The following is a 20615-nucleotide window of genomic DNA, read 5'->3' on the forward strand; positions in this document are numbered from 1 at the left end:
GAAGTGACTTGGCTAAAGTAACAACACCTCTACTAAATAGCAGAGTGGAACTCCAAACTCCAATTTGCTGCCTCCCAGGACTTAGTGAAGTAACAGGGGAAGGAATAAGACTAAAGAAGCTATAGAAAAAATTGTGACTTTGAGTGACAGCCTTACGGGTTAGGAATTTGTATTCTGTAAGTATAGAAAACCACAAAAGCTTATGACCAAAATACATGTGCAAAATAATATTTTTGAAGATTAGTATATAGCAGGACCTGGGATGAATGTCTGTTCCTCAGACAAGACAAAGTTTTTCTAGAATCTATCTCTTCAAAGACTATTGTCCAAATGAATTTTAGGGCAAAGGGGGCTCTATCCTTTATACCATCTTGGAGAAAGCCCTCTTAATCAGGGAAATGGAGCTATTAGCACACTGGCAGCCTTTTCTGTTCTGCATTTTAAATTGTTAATTCAATTTATTTCTGGATAAAATATCTGTTTAAATCAAGTCCATTTGCAAAACTGACAGCCCCATGGGGGAAAAATGTTTTTGGGAAAAAGATCATATGCATGACTAAGCTATATTTTAATTTAAGAAAGTGTTCTGATTAAATCATAAAGGGAATGAAAATGGCATAATGGGAACATCATAACTCATTGAATTGGGGTCAGGTTCACTTCCCCAGACAGCACCAATGCAATAAAGCACTGGGTTTGGTGGAAAGATTAAGGATTTGGAGCAAGTCAGATCTGGGTTCAAATCTTGAACATAAGTTCCAAGAGGTCAGGAATGTTTTGCCCACTGTTATAACCCCAGCATCTGTAAAAGTATTTTACTCAGAGTAGGTGCTATACAAAGATTTGCCAAAGCTAAATGAAATGAGAACTTGATCTTATGATTTACCAACTGGAAAACATTGGACACGTGACTTTGCTTTACTGAGACTGTTTCTCATCTGAAAATAGAAACAATGCTTATTTTATAGAATTATTGTAAGGGTTAGCTATAATGAAAGTAAGCAAACTCTTGGCTTGGAAGTGGGATAGTTTGGTAGCTATTTCATGAACCCAGGTTATAACTGGAGAATTCTCTTTCACGTGTTCCCCAGTGTGCTTTGCTGGGTTGTGACAATGTCCCAAAGGTCCCCAGCTGAGCCAGAAGGTATTCAGATGTATGTCCTCAGGGACCAGCACAGTACTTTTACTAACTGGTGCTGAACTGTTGAAATTAAATTTTCCAAAATGGTAGAACTTTGAACCAATCTTTTTCTAATTGTCACTTAGTTTATTTAGGAAGATGATGGATGCCCACATAATGGACACATTTTTTTGTATTATTATTTTATGAGCTCTCCCACCAAGACATACTGTCTTATTTTACTTCATCTTTTTAAATTCCTATAACGAAGTCCCTCCTGAAGTATTCCCATTTTGAAGATGAGGAAATAGACTTGGAGAAATCAAGGGACAAGCTCACAGTGACACATTCAACAGCAGAGCTGACATTTGAACCAGGACTTTTGGATTCAGTGCCATAGTACTTTATAGACATATTCCATGTACATTTGTTGATTGAATTAATGGGCAAAGGCCAATCATACACAGCTTTAACTTTCCTTCAGTCACAAGATGTTCTTTTAGCTCCTGTCATGCAGATATTAAAAATAAGGAATCTGGCTTTGGTTCAGTGGCTAAAAGCATGTGCAGTCTGGAACTGTTGGTTTTTTGTTAGACTATTCATAAGTATATATCAGTATTACAAGACCAAGGGCATCATTTCGATTTATTATGTGCCCTCTCTTCCACCAAAGGAAAGAGAAATGAAGTAAAATATGATGAAAAGGCCATGGAGAAGAGGCTATGAATTTAATGTTCATAACAGCAGTAGCTAACATTTATTATATACCAGTTATGTAACGGGCTTTGTGCTATGTGCTGTACATACATTATTTCACAATGACCCTCTGAGGGCATATTGGTATCCTCAAGTTGTAAAATAAGAAACTGCTCAGAACTCTCCACTGGCTTTCTGTCTCACTCAGGGCAGTGCCAAATGTTCTCACCACAGCTCGCAAAGCCCCCCATGACCAGTCTGATAATCATAAACTAAGTGTAAGAAACACAATACTGTGAGTGAGATTAACACCTGTAACGTCTGCACTACTGCAGACACTGGGATGCAATGGAAAAGCACAGGAATATTATGATCTCCTTACTTCTGCCCTATGTGAGGAAACCTACTTCAGTTCAGGTTCCGGCTGGGAGAGAGAATAAGGAGGGGGCAAAGCCTTCATCTCCATGGCGACGTTTGAGAACCCTTCCACCAAAACAAGGGGTAGAGCATTGCCCCCACATGGCACAGAGTATAGGGGAAAACGGGGCTGTGAGGCCACCAAAAAGACAAAGACATTTCCCAGGGAACAAATACTAAGTTGCAGTCACTCTTTGGGGCATAAATGAGGGCACAATGTTCCTTAAGGATACTATGATTTAAAAAAAGAACAAACAAAACAAAATAAAGTCTTTAGTTAAAAGGGAGAGTGAGCAGTTACAGAGACGAAGGCTTTCCTATGGGTAAGAGAGACAGAAGGTGGCCCTGCGGCTGTGCAATGCTCATATTCCTGGAGGAAGTCAGTTTTACCTTCAAGAAGATCCATTTAATCTCTTTTCTGCCCCTTGAGAGGTTACTCGCTAATTTGGGAGTTGGTATTCCTGGTAAAGCTGGATTTGATCTCTTAGTTTCTTTGATGGCTGTGGAGAAGGGGATCTGAGAGATGGAAAAGTGGAGCACCTGGAAACTCCTTGTGGAAGCATGCTTACCTAACCCTCCACCTGGAGAGGCGAGAGCCGCAGATGATGGATTGTGCTTTACAAAAGGTCTCTGCAGCAGCTAAGGACTGTTGTCAAGCGGTCATCAGTCCTGGGTATGGCCTTACTACCAGCTCTCTATCCCAATCTTTTACACACTCCTGACAGGTAGAAAGAAAATTTGCATACCAAACTCTTTAAACATTCCATTTTTATCTACCTCCAAGGCACTCTTTGTCCTCGGCAGTTCTAATGGTTAGTGACCCCTTCAAAATCAACATCATTTGTCAAATCGAATTAGGTTTGTTACTAAGTGCAGGCCAGTGACATTCATCTTTTTGAGGCTTTCAAACCAGTCTGAGGTAAAGTTCTATGGAGTGGGGCTTGGTATGCTGAATGAGTCATTTCCTCAATGAGGCAATTGTCAGTAAAACAGGAGACTTAGCTGGAAGGTAAATATTGTTGGGTCACTTGAAATGTATGCAGATTTGACATTTCCCTTCTGATTAGCATGTCTACACATTCAAGTTTTTGTATGTCACATCTGAGAGTTCAGATGCCAGTGCAATGTCAGTGAGCACTTGATATAAACTTAATGTTGCTCCAGATGAAGAAAATGAAAGAATGAAGGGAAAAACTTAAGATGGTAACCTCATTTGGGGTGACACATGGAATAGTATAGGGGGTATTGTAGCAGAGCTGAAATTTCAGACTCACGCCTGTTTGATGTGAAAGTCCATGCTTTTCCCACTGTAGCATGTTGCCTCCTTAAGTTGCAAAACATTCAACCTAGCCCTGACAGGAAACCTTAATTGAAAGTATCAAACAATGCCTTAGCTTGCAAATATATAATCAGATCCTCAGAGCATTTTTCTGATCCAACGTGTTCATTTTATAAATCATGAGTACCCAGCCTCCGCTTGAACCCATCCAGTGGCCAGGAGCTCACTATTTCACCATTATTCATGTCTATATTTATTCCCATGCTGCTATGTTTATTCATATACCAATAGCTCTACTTATGACCTTATATGCTTAAATGTACAATTGGATCTACATCTAATTACGAATTTAGAATATTTGCTCTGTTAGGGAATGTGCTGTCTTTCATTTATGATGTCACTTGATCATCACAATAAACCAGTAAGATATGTCCTATTATTATCCTCACTTTATAGAAGAATTCAGACTTATGAAGCTTAGTTACTTGTCCAAGCCACATAACTAAGGAGTAGTACATCTCAGTAGTCTATCACTTCCCGGCTTCAAACATTTTCCTAACATAATGGCAATCCACAGTGTGTAATATGCAGCGAGAGCATTGTCAGGAGAGACAATGTAGCCTTCAACCTCAGTCTGAAGTCAACTATCTAACCTTACCTTATTTCCTGCTGCCAAAATTTCATAAAATATAGCAGTTGTTTAAGAGCAATGAAAAAGAGGCTCTGATAAATCCAGGCTTTCACCATCCTCTATACATAAAGGCTACCACTGCAGACCTTTCTCATACCTTGCACCACCCATTAGATCAGGGGTTGGCAAACTGTGGCCCCGCTGGCCAAACCCTGTTCACTTCTTGATTTTTTAAGTAAAGTTTTATTGGAACACAGACATGTTCATTCATTTACATATTGTCTATGGCTGTTTTCTCACTGCAAGGGCAAAGTTGAGTAATTGTGACAGAGACTATGTAGCTTGCAGTGCCTAAAATAATTTCTGATCCCTTGGGAAAAGTTTGCTGACTCCTGCATTAGGACTTTTGCATAAAGCCTTCATGTCATCTATAGAAAAGATATTCAAAGGGAATGATAAGTGTTGGGGCAGGGGGTAGGCCACCCTAAAATATGCCCTAATAGCATATTGATTATTTTAAATTCAAGTTACTTGAAAAGCAGCAGGTGCAAGAAGGATATGTTGGTCCTCTTTTGTCTCCTTGAAGGCAGAAAATAAACCTCCCCTGTGAAAGGTGCTCTTCCTTGCTAGAGGGATGGGATGGGCACTAAGAGAGACATCCTTATCACCAGGGTTTAGGAATTCAGGGCCGAAAACATGTATAAACAAACTTAGTTATTTCTTTACTCATTTACTACCCAAGCCAAAACTTTGCTTAGATTCCTCACAAATGAGCACCCAAACCTAAGTTTCTTTGTCCTGTCCAATCCTTACAAATGTATTGTTTCTTATGTAAATATTATAAAAAGCTTCCTGCTTTGATCATTTATCTGAGCATCATTTATGATCTCCCATGTGCATGTATTAAATTGGTTTTTCTCCTGTTCATCTGGTCTTGTGTCAATTTTATTAGTAGTACAGGCACAAGAACTCAGGAAGGGAAGGGGGTAGACTTCTTCCTCCCTAACACAGGGTTTCATGAAGAGACCACGTATACTGTATGAGGAATTGCAAAGTTATAGCCAAAATAGTGTTCTAAGCTAGAGAACCAAGGCAAAGAAATGATATCCAAAGTATATTTTAGTTCAAGCCCTCTGTTGTTACCACAGGGATTCTAAAAAATCTCTTGCAATCCTTGCTGAAGCACTGGAGTGTATTAACTTTATTCACTTATCCCGTTATCCTAACTCTTCTCTTAAAGCAGAGTTTCTCTACCTCAGATTCACTTGGGGAAATTAACAAAACACATACCCTACGGCTTACTGTACCATGGATAGAAATCTCAGACCTACTAAGTAAAAAACCTTTGGAATGGAACAGGACATTTATATTTTCAAAATGCTTTATTAAGCAGCCAATGTCTGGGTATTACTGCCACAAACAACTGCAAATAGGTCTACTTTATCTTTCTGCAAGCACTTGAAGATAGCTATAATTCCCATGGCTTTAAGTATCTTCTATATGTCCATAACTTAACCTTGACCTTTATCTGAGCGGCAGACATATTTATTTTATGTCTACTTAGTATTTACACTAGGCATCTCAAACTTTACCTCCCACAACATAAACTTGATTTTTCCCACCAAACTCATCTCCATGACAGTTAATGGCACCACTATTCAGTTGCCTAAGCCCCAATTCTAAAATATTTACGTTCACTCTTCTATCATTCATGCTAACCTCATAGGTATTCTTTCTGTTCCTTGAATACTAAGTTCATTAATTTTCAGGCACTTTGCACTTGCTATTCTTTGAGCCTAGAAACTTCTTCATGCTTAGTTCCTCCTTATCATGTAGGATTCAGTTCAGAGAAGTGATTCCTGGCTTCCATATCTAAAGAAACCATGTTAAAGCAATATATCACTTTTATTGAACCACCTTGTTGTATTTCTCAGATAACTCTATATGAAATTATTGTATTTGTTTGCTTATTACCCATGTCCCTGCAATAGAATACAAGGTCCACAACAAGCCCCCAGGTACCTATTACAATGTGTAGTACATAATTGTTGCTTAATAAATATTTGTTAAGTGAATAGCTACTGTTTTTCTACTTCATCTTTTCTTTTTCAGGCTAACTCTTCCTATTCTTTCACATACTTAGTAAAGTGTACTGTTTGAGTTCAGTGTGAGTTCATTAACTCTAATCTATTCTGTGGTCACAAACAATCTATTCTAGCCCATTTTCTATATACTTCCTCCGAGCAGAAGCTGGTCTCCACCTTCCTTTGAAAGCTTCTTATTCATTTAGCACAATATTGTGTACATAGTGGGTATTGAATAAATGTTGATGAATGAACTATATAATGGGCTTTTGGCTCCATACATCAAGATTTTCTTGAAGGACAGATAATTACTTCTACTTTATATCTGACGTTTTAATATAACTGGTTGTGGTCATTATCCTTTGGAATTGCATCCTAGTCAATTTTTTCAAAAAAAGAAGAAAATAAGGCAAAATTACCTTGTGAGCAATCCACAATTGGATTTGCATTTAAAAATTGCCGAGTGAGCACTCCTGCCTGATGGCCAAATGAAATTAATCTCTCGTAACCCAAGGTCTCATCTATTTGGAGAGACGGGGGCTGGACTCAAGGAGGCTGCCGGCTTTCTAAATGGTAAAAGTCATCTCTCTCATTTATATTTATAGCGTGTCCACAATGTTCTCTCACTATGCTAGCCAGTGCGAATATAAAGGTGGTTAAGATCCTGTCCCCATACTTGAGTTCTCCTTGTCCTTGTCCAGCCTGCACATTACTTCTTGGAAGTGCCTCACATCCCTGAGGAAGGGATGGATCAGATGTGTATAACAGTTTGTTCCCTCTTCTGGAGACAGTTTTTGGTCTATGGATAGACACCTGACCCAGTGGAGTCCGTTTCTCTTTATGAAAAGTTTGAATTAAAGGAATGAGTACTAGGGGAGTTAGCCCCTGAGTTACGTATATGGTGGAATACGGATGTCTATGAATTCCTGCTGCCCTGGTCCCTGGGAAGGGCTACACTTGATGTCCTGAGACCTGATTGTTTATTTTCATTTTTGGATTTCAATGAGGCCTTAAGAGAATTTAAATAGCCTTCTGTTTCTTGCAATAAAACTTCCATAAGAAACAATTATGTAGATGAAGAGATACATAAATGAAAATGTATACTTCCAGTGTGATCAGTGCTATGATAGAAGTTTGGGCAGGTTGCTATGTAAGCAAATAATGAGTACCTTAAAGCTGGCCTAAGGAGGTCAGAGAAAGCTTGCAGGACAATCACCTAAAGTGAATCATGAAGAGTAATCATTATCTTAGTGAAAAAAACGGTAGGGAGGAAATGGGAGGTTTATGCAGCATGAAGAAATCCAAGAAACTGTGAAACAGCAGGTATATTTTGGGAAATACAAGTTTAGTATAATTGGGGCTCAAAGTATAAAGTGATGAAGTGGAAAGGAATGCATCTGGAAAAGTAGGTAGAAGCCAGACCCTATCGGTCTTTCCTAAGATACTAAGGAGTTTGGACTTTACTTTGTAATCTGCCAAATGACCAGTTTTGATCCTTTCTCTGAGAAAATGCAGACTATACCCTCAGGCATCTTTTAGCTATTTCACAAATGCTCTATAGGAGTGACCCAAGGCAAACTTATAGAAAAATGAAACAAAACAAAACAAAACAAAACAAACAAAAAAACACTTGGCATGTGGAAAGAAGCCAGGGTTCAAAATCAGTAGTTCGGAATTTGAGGTTCTGCTCATGTGATCTCTTGCTGAGTAACATTGAACAAGAAATATAATCTCTCTGAGCCTGTTTCCTCATCTACAAAATGGAAGTTAAAAAAATACCTACCTCCCAGAGTCGTAGTTCAGATCCAGATATCCACAGATATTTTTAGTGCCCTACTATATATCAGTTTCTGAATTTACTCTTTCACAGGCAGTTTCTCAATGAATTATAGCCACCTCTTGAGGCAGATATTATTGTCTCCACATTCAAAATGGGGAAACCCAGGCTCAGGGAGGTAAAGTGATCAGTTTCATACCAGCTAGATGTAGAAGAGCTGGTATTCAAAGTCATATCTGTTGGACTTTCAAGCCAATACTCTTTCCCCAAACCTGAGCTCCTAATAGTAAAGAAGCAAATGAGAATTTTTAAAATAATTGTTTTAGCTAAAAAGTGTTGTATACATGCTGGTTGTTGCCTTTCAATGACTGAAGCTAATGTTTGCTGAACCCCACCTCCTCTTTTTGGAGGGCTTCTGTCACTTAAGTATCTCCTGCCTTCTTGGGTTTGCTTCTTGTAATAGACAAAATGCTTCCACACACCTTGGGGTACCATCTAGCCCACCCGCCAAGGCATCACCCAGGTTCAAGGTCCTGTCTGACTACCTATCCAAATTGACCCTTTTAGGGTGTTCTATGGCATTAGGGTCTTGCTAAGAACCTAAAAATTCACCTGATTAATTGATTTATCCTAAAGTATAAGAGTCATTCATTAATTTATTTTAGCACATCCCATTGTATCTTTCCTTTTAGAGGTGCCTTGGAGATGCAGTTCCTTAATCCAGCATTTCTTAAAGCTGTTCTTAGAAATGTTAATGCAAGTAGTTGTTCCATTTAAAAAGAATTCTTGAGAATCGCTGTATTCGTTAACATATTAAAGGCTCTTAGGAATCCTGCAGATTAAGAAAAAATAGGTTTTCTAATTTAATAATTTTTCTTTGTTTGAATAAATTTTTTTTGTGTGTGGATCATCCGTTAGTGTCTCATAAAATCAGCATTATGCAGAATACACTTTGGGAAACCCAGGGCTTTAATAAAAAACTGTCTTTGTGGAAACTCTGGCTTTGTACTGCCTGAAAGGAGTGATTTTGTGAGGGTAGAAACATATGCATATACTTTTCAAAATACAGCACATTGGCAATATTCTTAGGAGTTTTATGGGGCTTGAAGATTATGCAGTTGGTGGGGACTCTCTAAGGAAAAGAAAACACAATTATGAATCAAAATTAGGTTTTGGAGGTGATTTCTGTAAGTGAAGAGCCCTACAGCTTAAACTTCACCACCTTTATCATCAATCCACAAAAGACTGGCCTATTTGAAACTACCATAAGCCCAGCCTGGCTTGTTTTCATGCAGTAAGTGATAGAATAGTGGGCTAGTTAACAGCAGGCTTATATTCTTGTCCAGAACTGCTTCCTTTACTTTCATTTACAAGATTCTGTGACATTTCTCATCCTCACAGGCTTTATTTTTCAAATGGGGAATAATGATGAAGAATCATTTTGAAGGGGTAATTGATGGGGAAGCATTTAAAAAAACGTACCCATGTAGCTCCATACAAATACAGGTTATTGATTCTTGTAAAAATGCTTAATTCTAAGTACTGCACATATGCTAACAATCATTAGTATTATTACATGTCAAATGGAAACAAGCCTGGACTTAAGTAAGGAGAGGCTTTATCTAAAAAGAATATTGCAGGGCCAGCCGAGTGGCTCAGTTGGTTAAGAGCTCGCTCAAGAGTTTGAGCTCTGAGCAACAGCAGTTCGATTCCCGGCCTGAGCTGAGCAGCCACTGAGCTGCCAACAGGTGACAGGATGGCTCAGCTTAAAGAAAAAACAAAAAAACAAAACCAAAAAACAAGTAAAAGGAATATTGCAATAATTACAGTGAAACTATTGCAATATAGAAGCTGCTTTGACCATAAGATCTGCAAGCATCTCAGACAGAAAAGGGATTTTTTTTTTTACAGGGAGGAGTGAGCACTGATGAGGCCAGCGGACTCTCAGGTCTGGCGGTTAAGAAGGGGTTGTTTCCAGCCCCATGCTCAGTGGTGGACCAAAGTTCAGAGACCTGGGGGGAAGGGGAGAACCCTGAGAAAAGTTTAGTCACGTCAAGTTATGGGCATTCTATCTAGATTGGTCAATGGGAAGAAAAGTCCAGTTAGTTCTGTATGAAACAAAGAATGGGAATTTAGAAGGTCTGCATTTGGTCTTTTCATAGATAAAGAAGAGGGTCATCCACGAGTCATGCGTACGTCACACACAGGGCAGGGTGGTTCTTCGCAGTAAGCCATTTGGGGGAACATAAAAAGGAAAGGGGATTTCTTGACCGTTGCCGTTTTCCAGGAGCACAGTGCTTAGAGACAGCTCACCATTGTCGAACATCATCAGCGTCATTGTTTCCCTTCTGTCTGGCTGGCCATTCAAAATACAGTATCTCTGGGCAAGTTGTTTAATCTTTCAGACCTTCAGTTTTTGCATCAGCAAAATGGGAATAATCATAATACTAATTAGTTCACTAGAATTCTGCAAAGCTTGAATGACCCAGCAATAAGACAAATGCCTCATAGCCGCAAATATTGCAGAAGTATTACTGATTATTTTTCAGTATCATTATAAGTGGCTCCACGGGCTCTGCTATTGTCCTCCTTCTCCTCTTCTTCCCCTTCTTCCATCTCCTCTTTCTCTTTTCCTCTTTTCCCTTCTTTCCCCCTTCTCTTCCTCTTTTTCTTCTTCCTTCTCCTTCCACTTTAATATGGATGGAGCTCATCTCATGCAGCAAAAAGAGAAAGGCAGCAATCATGTGTAAAATGGGTATTCAATGCCTGACCCAGGGCTACTCACTATTCACAATAACATCTCCACATGAATATTTAGTGTCTCCATATTGCAAAGAGGGAAACTGAGTCTTAGCAAGGTTTATGTGTCTAAGCTCACGCAGTTCAGAAATGATAGAAGGAGATGACACAGATCTAGAGGTGTTTGATTCAATTCTGTTTCTCACCAGGTGCATGGAATGTGAGCCGGTCATGTGCACAAAACAGCCCACCTTCATCTCAGGAACATGGAAGTGAGATGGAGAAAGAGACATCTCAGCTACCTATGTATGTGAATAATTGCTTTTATTTTATTTGGGAGGCAATGAGCTTATTCTCTTTATAGTTGTGTGTGTGTGTGTGTGTGTGTGTGTGTGTGAGTGTGTGTGTGTGTGTGTTTCAAAAAAAAAGATAAAGAGGAGAGAGGGAGAGAAAGAAAGAAAAAAAACCCACACAAAAACCCATTAAGCCCATATTGCACGTTGGCTGCCAGCAATGTTTCTTTTAAAAATAAAATGAAAATGTTCAGTTGTAGATTTTTTTCCTTTTTGGAGAGATACAGGAATTGCAAAGAGTGCCAGACAGCACTAGCATATGCTTATTTTTCTAACTCAATGTGGGCATCCTTTCTTAAACATTTTGTATAAATATATTTATTCTCCCACTGAGACCTTGCCTGCCAGGTTCAGGAACAACTGAGTAAGCAGATGAGTTATAAACCAAGGAAAGAAAAGGAGAGATTGCCATGGAAATGCTGATGGCCCCTTTATTCCAGCTGAGTACATTGCCCAGGTATAATAAATTAATGGCTGATGTGTTGATGATAAATCTATCGTGGTTTTCATATTCAAAGTAAAAGATATTTCATTCTGTCTTTCCTGGAGATGTAGTCAGAAAGCAAGGAAATGTTGACATCCGGTGGGCAAGACTGAAAAAAAAAATTGCAGACACACAAAAACCCTTTGGTGCACAACCCACATTTGCAAGCTGTCTGCCTTTCTTGTATTGGCCTCAGCTTTGACAAATGTAAAAAAGTCACTAATATTTTGACACTCTCCCTGCCCAAGCCTGATACCAGCTGGCTGTGAAGCCACATACTCATTGTTCCACTGGATTTTAAAGACTGGGTCCCAGCCAAAGGACTGGACTGGATCCATTCATTCATTTTCAAGATTGAAGTTGCAGCTTAACTGTAATGACCATTTCTCAACTCAATCTGGAAACCTCTTCCAAATCGAACAGATGCCTGAGAGGCAAATGTGCATTTGGATTGGAAACCACTCTCTCGGATAAAGAAACAAAAGGTGATCTTTGAATCTGAAAACAATTCCTTGTATTGAGAGCAATTAATATTTTGTACATTGATAATGTCTTACTTTAAAAAAATGTTCTAAAATGCTTTTAGAACTTTTGTAAAAAGTATCTATTTTACCATTTTAAGTAAAAATAAAAATTTAAATTGCAGATAGAGTATGACAACACTTATGGAAAAATATGTCCAGAAAAAAAATTGGAAGAAACCACCAAAATGTCAAAAATGTTAACGAGGGGGAGGGGGGAATCGTTAAGGTTATAGTGATTTTTTCTTTCTTTCTACTTTTCAGTAGTTTTCTTCTATAATAAGGTTTAAATTTATAATTGGGGGAAAATAAACTACCTGTTCCTTTGAAAATGTGCTCTGTTTCTTTTAATTTCACTCTATTTTCAACTCTGGTGACCATATCATTCTGGTAATCATAAGCAACTACTGCTTAAGTATGCTACAGCCATGGAAAATAAAACTACTCTATAACCCACAAAAAAATATATTTGCTTTCTATTTCTAAAAAATGCTCCCCTGCTGTGTGTTCCTGCTGTCCCATTTCTTTTTTTCAGTCATTTAATATTTGGAGGCATTAACTCTGATCGCTTGCAAATTTTCCATTGAAATTTATTTTCAGGTTAGCAGAAGCTTGGAAAAACCGCCATCATAAGGCTATAGGAGAGAGGGAATTACAACTTGATCCTGAAATCATTTGAGGGGATTATTTGCAAGGCGTGATGTGATGCTTATATTTTTTAGTGTCAGAGTAACCTTTGAGAAATTATTTGTATTATCATTTTCATATAAATATAACTCATTGTGTCCTTCCATTTGCCAGATACTGTGTGAAGGACTTACATGTACTTTTCATGTAACTCTCAAACAATTTTATAAATTAAATATCTGCATCATATACACTTCAGTTGAGGAAACTGATGCATAGGTGGACTAAGAATTTGAACCTACATCAGTTTGATTTCAGCCCATCCATTGTTTATCATTAAGCTACTGGGTTTTGCATTCAGAAAGACTTGCTTTTTCATCTCAGTGCTTCCACTTAGAATCTGCTGACTCCAGCCAGCTCGTCACTGTGCCCCTGTAAGTCCCAGTTTCCCAGTAAAATGGGTATAATAAAGTTGAAGACACAGGGTAGTTGCAAGGATTAAAATAGTTAATGCCATTAGCGTAGTTTGGAGAAAAACCCTCAGTTTCCAGAGCATCCCATCCAAATAAAAATGACTGAAAATGAACACAGAGATAGGTGTCTTCAACAATGTTTCTTTATCCTGCCTGTAAAAATTTGACATTATTCCTCCACAGCCTGTAGCCATATTCAACCCTCTGGCTTAGGCAGCACTGATTAAAAAACGGATTGCCAGCAGTCATCTGTGATTGTCTACCACAAGCACTGCTCTTCTCTTCTTCCACCCAGTTGTCCCATGCACTATTCATGAGTTCTACAATATTCCAAACTTTAATTTCCACAGATTAATTCTCACTAATTATTCACCATATGAACCTTCGCTGGAGAATTCCACTGGATGCTCTGCCATCCTGAGGCAGGGAAGGCAATGTCGAATCGTTTTCTGATTTCAAGTGGAAAACAAACTAATTATGTGGAAATATGATAATAGATTGCGCTGCAGGGACCAGTCCTCTGCAGGCTTCAAAATGTTTGCTTATGATCGGCTCCTTGTGTTATTTCTTCCAGGAGGAGTTGCCCTTTCATAATGCATCAACGTTATTGACTGGCCTGTGATTCCTTACTTGGAGTTAAGGTAATTTGCATAATTGTATATTACTTCCGTCTGGTGGAAACAAACAAGATGTTCGGGTGCTAATGATCAAGCAGGCAGCAGTGACTGCTGGGAAAAAATAGCATTAGTGAAGTCCAAAAAACTACGAATAGCAGCTTCTCTGTTTGGCATCTTTACCACCTTTCTTTGACCTAGCTCTTTATTCCACTTGGACATGGGCATTGTAATTCTTCTGTTTGTGCAAACATAGGAGGTGGCCTGGACTATGCATATATTCCAAACCTATAAAAACATAGAGTGTCCTTAGGCTGTGAATTTTCATATATTTGTTCATATTCGTTTAGGTCATTGCTTCTGCTTGCAGTATCTTCTTTCTCCCTGGCATGAAGTGTCTTATTCTTTATAATCGAGCTGAAATGCTGCTCTCCGTTAGATGTCCCCCAACTTTTCCACTTAGTATGCATTGTTCTCTAATCGAACAGATGTCAAATGAACACAATAGGTGCTCAGCAAATCAGTCTCATTTATTTGCTTAGCAAACAGTTTTTGATCTTTCCAGTTTGCTAGTTCTATGCTAGGCACTCTGGATAAAGTGAACAAGTAATAAAAAAAGTATATCCTCCTTTCCTCCAGTTCTTTAATGCTCCTCTTCTCTGTAGCAATACATATCTCTATTTAGCAATTATTTATTCTACCTTGTAGTACACCTGATAGACAGGGTCATAGCTTATTTATCTCTGTAACTCCATGAGCAGGTGCCTGATAAGTGCTAAATATATGCCTGTTGAATAGACTTGAAGTTTCAGAAGAGTGGATCATACAAACTGATGAATTCCATCAGGGATGAGATTGGTGTACCTTACTTTACCAGCTCCAAATGATTTGTAGAGGTTGCATGGAGTACTGAGAAAAGGATTTCTTTTTTAAAAGATTTTATTGGGGAATTGGGGGAGGGGAACAGACAAGTTGCTGTTGTTTTGTTCTTCAGTCTAGTTGTGGAGGTTGTTTGCTTCACTGGCCCAAGCTGGCACCATCATTGCGCTCTTCTGGGGCGAGGCAGATCAGTCGCCGGCCTCTGGATGGCCGCTCATGGCGGCTGCTGGCCGCTCACACTGGCTGCCGGCTACACATGGTAGATCATGGCAGCCCACTGCAGCAGGGGCTGCAACCTATGCCGTCACCAGCGACCCACAACAGCCCAGCTCCAGGTCTAGCTGTTGTTCAGCATCTTAGCTGTAGAGGGCAGTGTCACTGGCCCTCATATGTGGGATCCCAACCGGGGCCCTCTGGCATCCCAAGCCAGTTCTTAACAAACGCGCCACTTGGCCGGCCCAAGAAAACGATTTTGAGGCAGCATACAAGGTCTGACAATTAGGTTCGCTAACTTGTTGCTAACCTTTTTTGATATCAGAGGAATTATTCATTATGACTTTGTACCAACTGGAACACAGTTAAAGTTTACTATTTGGAAGTGCAGAAAAGGCTGAGTGAAAAAGTTAGGTGACCTGAACTTTACACCAACAATTCATGGCTCTTGCAGTGAATGCACCAGCTCACACGGCATTGTCTGTGAGGGAGTTTTTAGCCAGTAAACAAATAACTGTATTGGAACACCCTCCCTACTCACCTGATCTGCCCCCCGAATGACTTCTTTATTTACCCAAAAATAAAGGAAATATTGAAAGGAAGACATTTTGATGACATTCAGGACATCAAGGGTAATACGATGACAACTCTGATGGCCATTCCAGAAAAAGAGTTCCAAAATTGCTTTGAAGGGTGAACTAGGCTCTGGCATTGGTGCATAGCTTCCCAAGGGGAGTACTTCGAAGGTGACCATGGTGATATATTCAGCAATAAGGTATGAGTACTTTTTCTAGGATGAGTTTGTAAACTTAATTGTCCGATCTCATATGTGTATGTATGTTTGTGGGTGGAATTGATGAGTTTATCAGATTGTCTACAGTTCAAGTGTTTATCAGGTTATGACCTATCAAGCAGATTGCAATTTTATGGTTTTGAACGTTAAACCCTTGAAATGAAATGTGTTGATTTACTTTTTATGGAAGCAATAAGATCGGCCGTTATTGGGCTATGCACCTTCCATGTATTATTCCAATTAATTGTCACAGCAACACTACACATTAGGTCCTTTTAATCCCATTTTACAGGTGTAGAACCTGAAGTCGAGAAACTTTACCAGGATGAAAAGGCTGTGAATGGCAAACCCAAAATACAAGTTCGGTTTGTTCTGACTCTGTGCTTCTTTTTCACGATCGTCAATACAAATTGTCATTTAGTTCTAGTTTAAAGCATACTACTTTTGCATGGGCCGGCCGAGTGGCTCAGTTGGTTAAGAGCTCACTCAAGAGTTTGAACTCTGAGCAACAGCGGTTCGAGTCCAGCCCGAGCTGAGCAGCCGCTGAGCTGCCAAGAGGCAGCAGGATGGCTCAGCTTAAAAAATAAATAAATAAATAAATAAATAAATAAATAAAGCATACTACTTTGCATTTCTGAGAAAGGAGCCACTTGGACCTAGTGGATAACGAGCCAAACATATGTGAGGCATTTCAATGATTGTGGTCTTTGTGGGTATCAAAGGAGCAGGAGCCTTGTGTGTGGGTGTGTGTGCAGACAGATTGAAGGGGAAAAGTGGCTTCAAATGGAAAGACACTGAAAATGGAGGGAAGCTGGAGTGTGTTTAGTATGTCAGGCATTGTGTTACACACTGAGTGATTTTCTTAAAGACCTTTTAGGGTGAGAATTACTAGTTCCATTTCTCAGAATAGGAAAATATAGGCTCAGATAAGCTGAGTAACTACATTAATAGTAAGAGGGATATTGTTTATTCCACTTGTCAAGTATTATATCCTTATTTCAATATTGTGTCTTCTGCATAGCACAAATTAGATACTAAACACACACACACACACACACACACATTTGATGATTAATAAGAAGTAAACCTGATTTTAAATTCAAGTCTGTTTAGCGCCAAAGCATGTGCTATTACTATCATGCCAGCCAGCCCTTGGGAAGTTTAAAATGTGCTTGAAACTTTGAAACCAGTTCTATTTTTTAAGGATAACTTCTTATACAGCTGCCTCAATGCAGCTGGTCCCTTGGAAAAAATGTTTATAAGAAGGCTTGGCAGGTTTTGTGGACATTAAATATCTCTTACAAAATAATATTTTGATGGATTACATGTAAATGAATCAGAAACATATGGCTTCCATTTCCTTTGAATGCACACACAGGATGATTTTACGTGTTTGGCAAAATGGATTTTCCTGAATGCCACCTCCAACGTGTCCTTCCCCTTTTACCCCAAGTCCTTTAGAGCCAAGAGGATTGGAAGATCTATGAGTCCCACAAACCCCTGGAACCTTCCATCTTTGCTTCTGACTCCACAACCACACGTAATTCATTTTCCCTTTTATTTCCAATAGCAGAAGCAGCTGCTGCTCCATACGGTAAGAAGGTAGACCCTACAGCTACCCCAGAACATGGGTCCCTCGTCCCAGGAAATACCCACTCACCTATCCTTGGAATGCTGAACACTCAGTCATTGCAGCCAAAGAGACTTCCCCTTCATGTACGCAATGTTAGGTCATATAGACTTTATAATATAAATGTGTATGTATTTTGAGCCTTTTTAAGAAAGAGACTCTGTGCCTTGGGGCGTTCATCTGAAAAACCCATTGGACTGGGCACAATCAGATTTTTCTCTAGAGCAGAAAAACACGATTATGTCCTGTGGAGTATAAAATGCACCCATCTGACTGCATAGCAAGGGTTCTAACCACAACATACACACTAGTGAAGCTGCAGAACAGACTGATGACCAAATGGACTACAGAGAAAGTCACGAGTGCCCAGTCAGGCTTTGAAGGGCTTTTTACATTCATTCTCAAAAGCCAGTATCTAAATTACAATGGTTGACCTTAACATCCAACCTAGATCAATTGAAAAAGTGAGGTATCTATAATTAGTGATTTATTATAAAAGGGTTGTTGTGACATTCCAATGTCTATAAGTTGGAGAGAACAGGGCCAGGGTAGAAAATATGATCCTATTCAAATTATAAAAGCGGTAACTTCAAAAGAAAGGAATGTGTACACGTTTCACCTAAGTCTATAGATATCACAAACTCACATGCTTCAGGGATCAAGGTAAATGAGTGAACACAGGATGAAAGATGAGCAGTTTTGTTGGCGGCTGTGAGAAGCAAGAGTGAGCACAATCCCTCTGTAACATTCAAATCCATAAATTTTAAATCTCCATTTGCAGATATATCTTTGAATCACAGAAATAGGCATATTTTTGCATACCTGGTTTTTAACCTCTGGGACTATTCACTTCAGAGCAAATCTAGTTCTCTTATACCTGCAAACATTCCCTCTGTTTCCCACCCTCACCTGCTTTCTCCAACCTGCCTTGATCTGCGAATGGAATGCCTGGATTGGCAGTAGAGAGTTAGCCTGCATTTACTCTTGAGTACATTTGCCTGCACTAGAGTAAAGTTCTGCCAGATTTGTTTTCTACCCTCTTTCCTCCTTTTTTTTCTCTTCTCACATGGAATTTCTGTTTGCAGGAAAGGAACTTGATTCTGTTCACAGCAATGTGATTTATACCCAGAAAGAGAATTTAGGATGGAAGCAAGGTAGTACCAAAATTGTGTTTTCAGTTTGGATGGGCAAGGCTGGTGAATCAAGTACATTTAATATAAAAAAATATATTTTTAGCTATTTGCTTAAGTTATTTTCAAATTACTCTAGGTTCGTTGTCAAATATTCTTTGTAGCATCCATCTGGAAAAGCACCACATCCTGTCTCATGGAGTTGCCTCAGTGAGAAGTAGTATATAATGTAATGGCTGAGATCATTGGCTTTAGAGTCAGATACCTGCATTTGAATCCTGGATCCCAAATTTTCCTAAGGTCTGATGCTTATTGCATCAGAAAATATTACTTGGTATTTATTCAAAATATTTATTGAACAGTTACTTTGTCTACTTTAGATTTTACAAAGCACTTTTACATTCTTTGTCTCCTATATCCTAAAATAGTCCTGTAAGACAGGAAGGGAAAAAAATAAGTAATGCCACTGTTCCCATTTGAGAGATATGAACACAGAGGCTCATAGAATTTATTTGGCTTGCATAGGGCCACAAAGCTAGTAAGTGTCAGAGTTGAGACTAGAAATCCACATCTGATCCGGAGACTACTTTTCCCCCCATATTATACTTTACCAACAGACTCCATTAAAAAGTGTCATGAGTCTGCTTAAATCCAGTAAAAAGGTGACCTAAAAAATATGAGGACATGTGAAACAGTGATCATATTTTTATTCAAAATAGTTTGTCAATTTGTTAGAAGAAAAAAATGTATCTGTATCAATATTTTCAGAGAACTGCATTGTAGCATCAGCAATCAGAAAACAAGTTTCTTTATAAATATTCTGATTCACTTCCTCTTGGAATGAATTAAGTTGATAGCAACAAAACATCCGTATGGCCATAGTGAAATTACATGCAGGGGTCATTGGACTGAATGTGTGTGTCTTCCTAAAATTCATATATTGAAGCCCTAATCCCCACTGTAATGTATTGGGTTGTTGGAAAAGCCATGACATATCTTTTCTATGTTTTTTGTTGCAAAAATGCATCATGACTTTTCCGACAACCCAATAAATAGGAGGTGGAACCTTTGGATAGTAATTAGGTTTAAATAAGGTCAGGAGGATGACACCCTCATGATGAGATTAATGCCCTTATAAGAAGAGAAAGAGACATCAGAGCTTCCATTCTCTACCATGGGTTGGTACAGGGAGAAGATGGCCATCTGCAAGACAGGAATAGAACCTTCACCAAGAACTGAATCTGTCCCAGCTTCCAGAACTATGAGAAATAAATCTCTGTTGTTTAAGCCACCTGCTCTACAGTACTTTGTTATAATAGCATCATCTGATTAAGATAGGCATCTTGTAGAATATAAAATCCCTCTAGACTACTAAGATAGAAAATTTCATCAGAGAAGCAAATCTATAAAAATAATTAAATAGAAAGCATACAGTGAAAAGTGTAAGTATTAAAATTAAAAAGTTAATAAATAGGTTTAACAGCAGATTAGACACAGGAGAGAGAGTAAATGATGGGAAGAAAAGTTAGTAGAAAAAATTAAAAACATAGAAAAAAAGATGGTGGATGTAGAAAATTCACATAAAATAATATGGAACATGGAGAAAAGGTCTCACCTATGCATAATTAGAGACCTAGTAGAAGAGGGAGAGAAAATAGAGGGAAAGAAATACTTGAAGAAATATGGGCTAAGACTTGTCCAAAACTTACAAAAGACATCAAGCCACAGAAGTTGAAAAACTCTACAAACCTCATAGAGTATCAATACAAAGCATTTTGGTAAACATTTTATGCGTACTTCATAGCAAACTGCTGACAACCTAAAGACAAAGAGAAAATCTTGACAGCAGTCAGATGAAAACAAATACATATTACCTTCAAAGGAATAATAAGACTGATGGCTGATTTTTAAACAATGTATTGAGGTATAATTGAAGTACACTACATTGCACATATTTAAAATGTACAATTAAATTAGTTTTGACATATGTCACATATACCGGTAAAACCATCACCACGATAAAGATTCTAAATATTTCTGTCACTTCTAAAAGTTCCTGTGCTTTTTTGTAATCCAGTTCTCCCTCCGCCCCATCCCCAGGCAACAACTGATTTGCTTTCTGTCACTATAAATTAGTCTTGATATTCTATAGTTC

General features: G+C 38.7%; 1 long non-coding RNA gene across 2 annotated transcripts in view; it reads left to right on the top strand.

The window, feature by feature from the left end:
- The window catches only part of LOC109389710 (uncharacterized), a 260783-nt gene that overhangs the window by 229284 nt on the left and 10884 nt on the right, over window positions 1–20615 (top strand). Inside the window, exons 2-4 of one of the 2 annotated variants that reach the window (XR_002125445.1) lie at window positions 10953–11049; window positions 13776–13842; window positions 15494–15539. This is a non-coding gene — a long non-coding RNA (uncharacterized LOC109389710). Of the gene's footprint in view, window positions 1–10952; window positions 11050–13775; window positions 13843–15493; window positions 15540–20615 lie in introns of those variants that run through there. The other variant, XR_002125444.1, reaches the window with a different exon arrangement.

Source organism: Hipposideros armiger, unplaced genomic scaffold (genome assembly GCF_001890085.2).
Source record: "Hipposideros armiger isolate ML-2016 unplaced genomic scaffold, ASM189008v1 scaffold_240, whole genome shotgun sequence".
Lineage (NCBI taxonomy): Eukaryota > Metazoa > Chordata > Mammalia > Chiroptera > Hipposideridae > Hipposideros > Hipposideros armiger.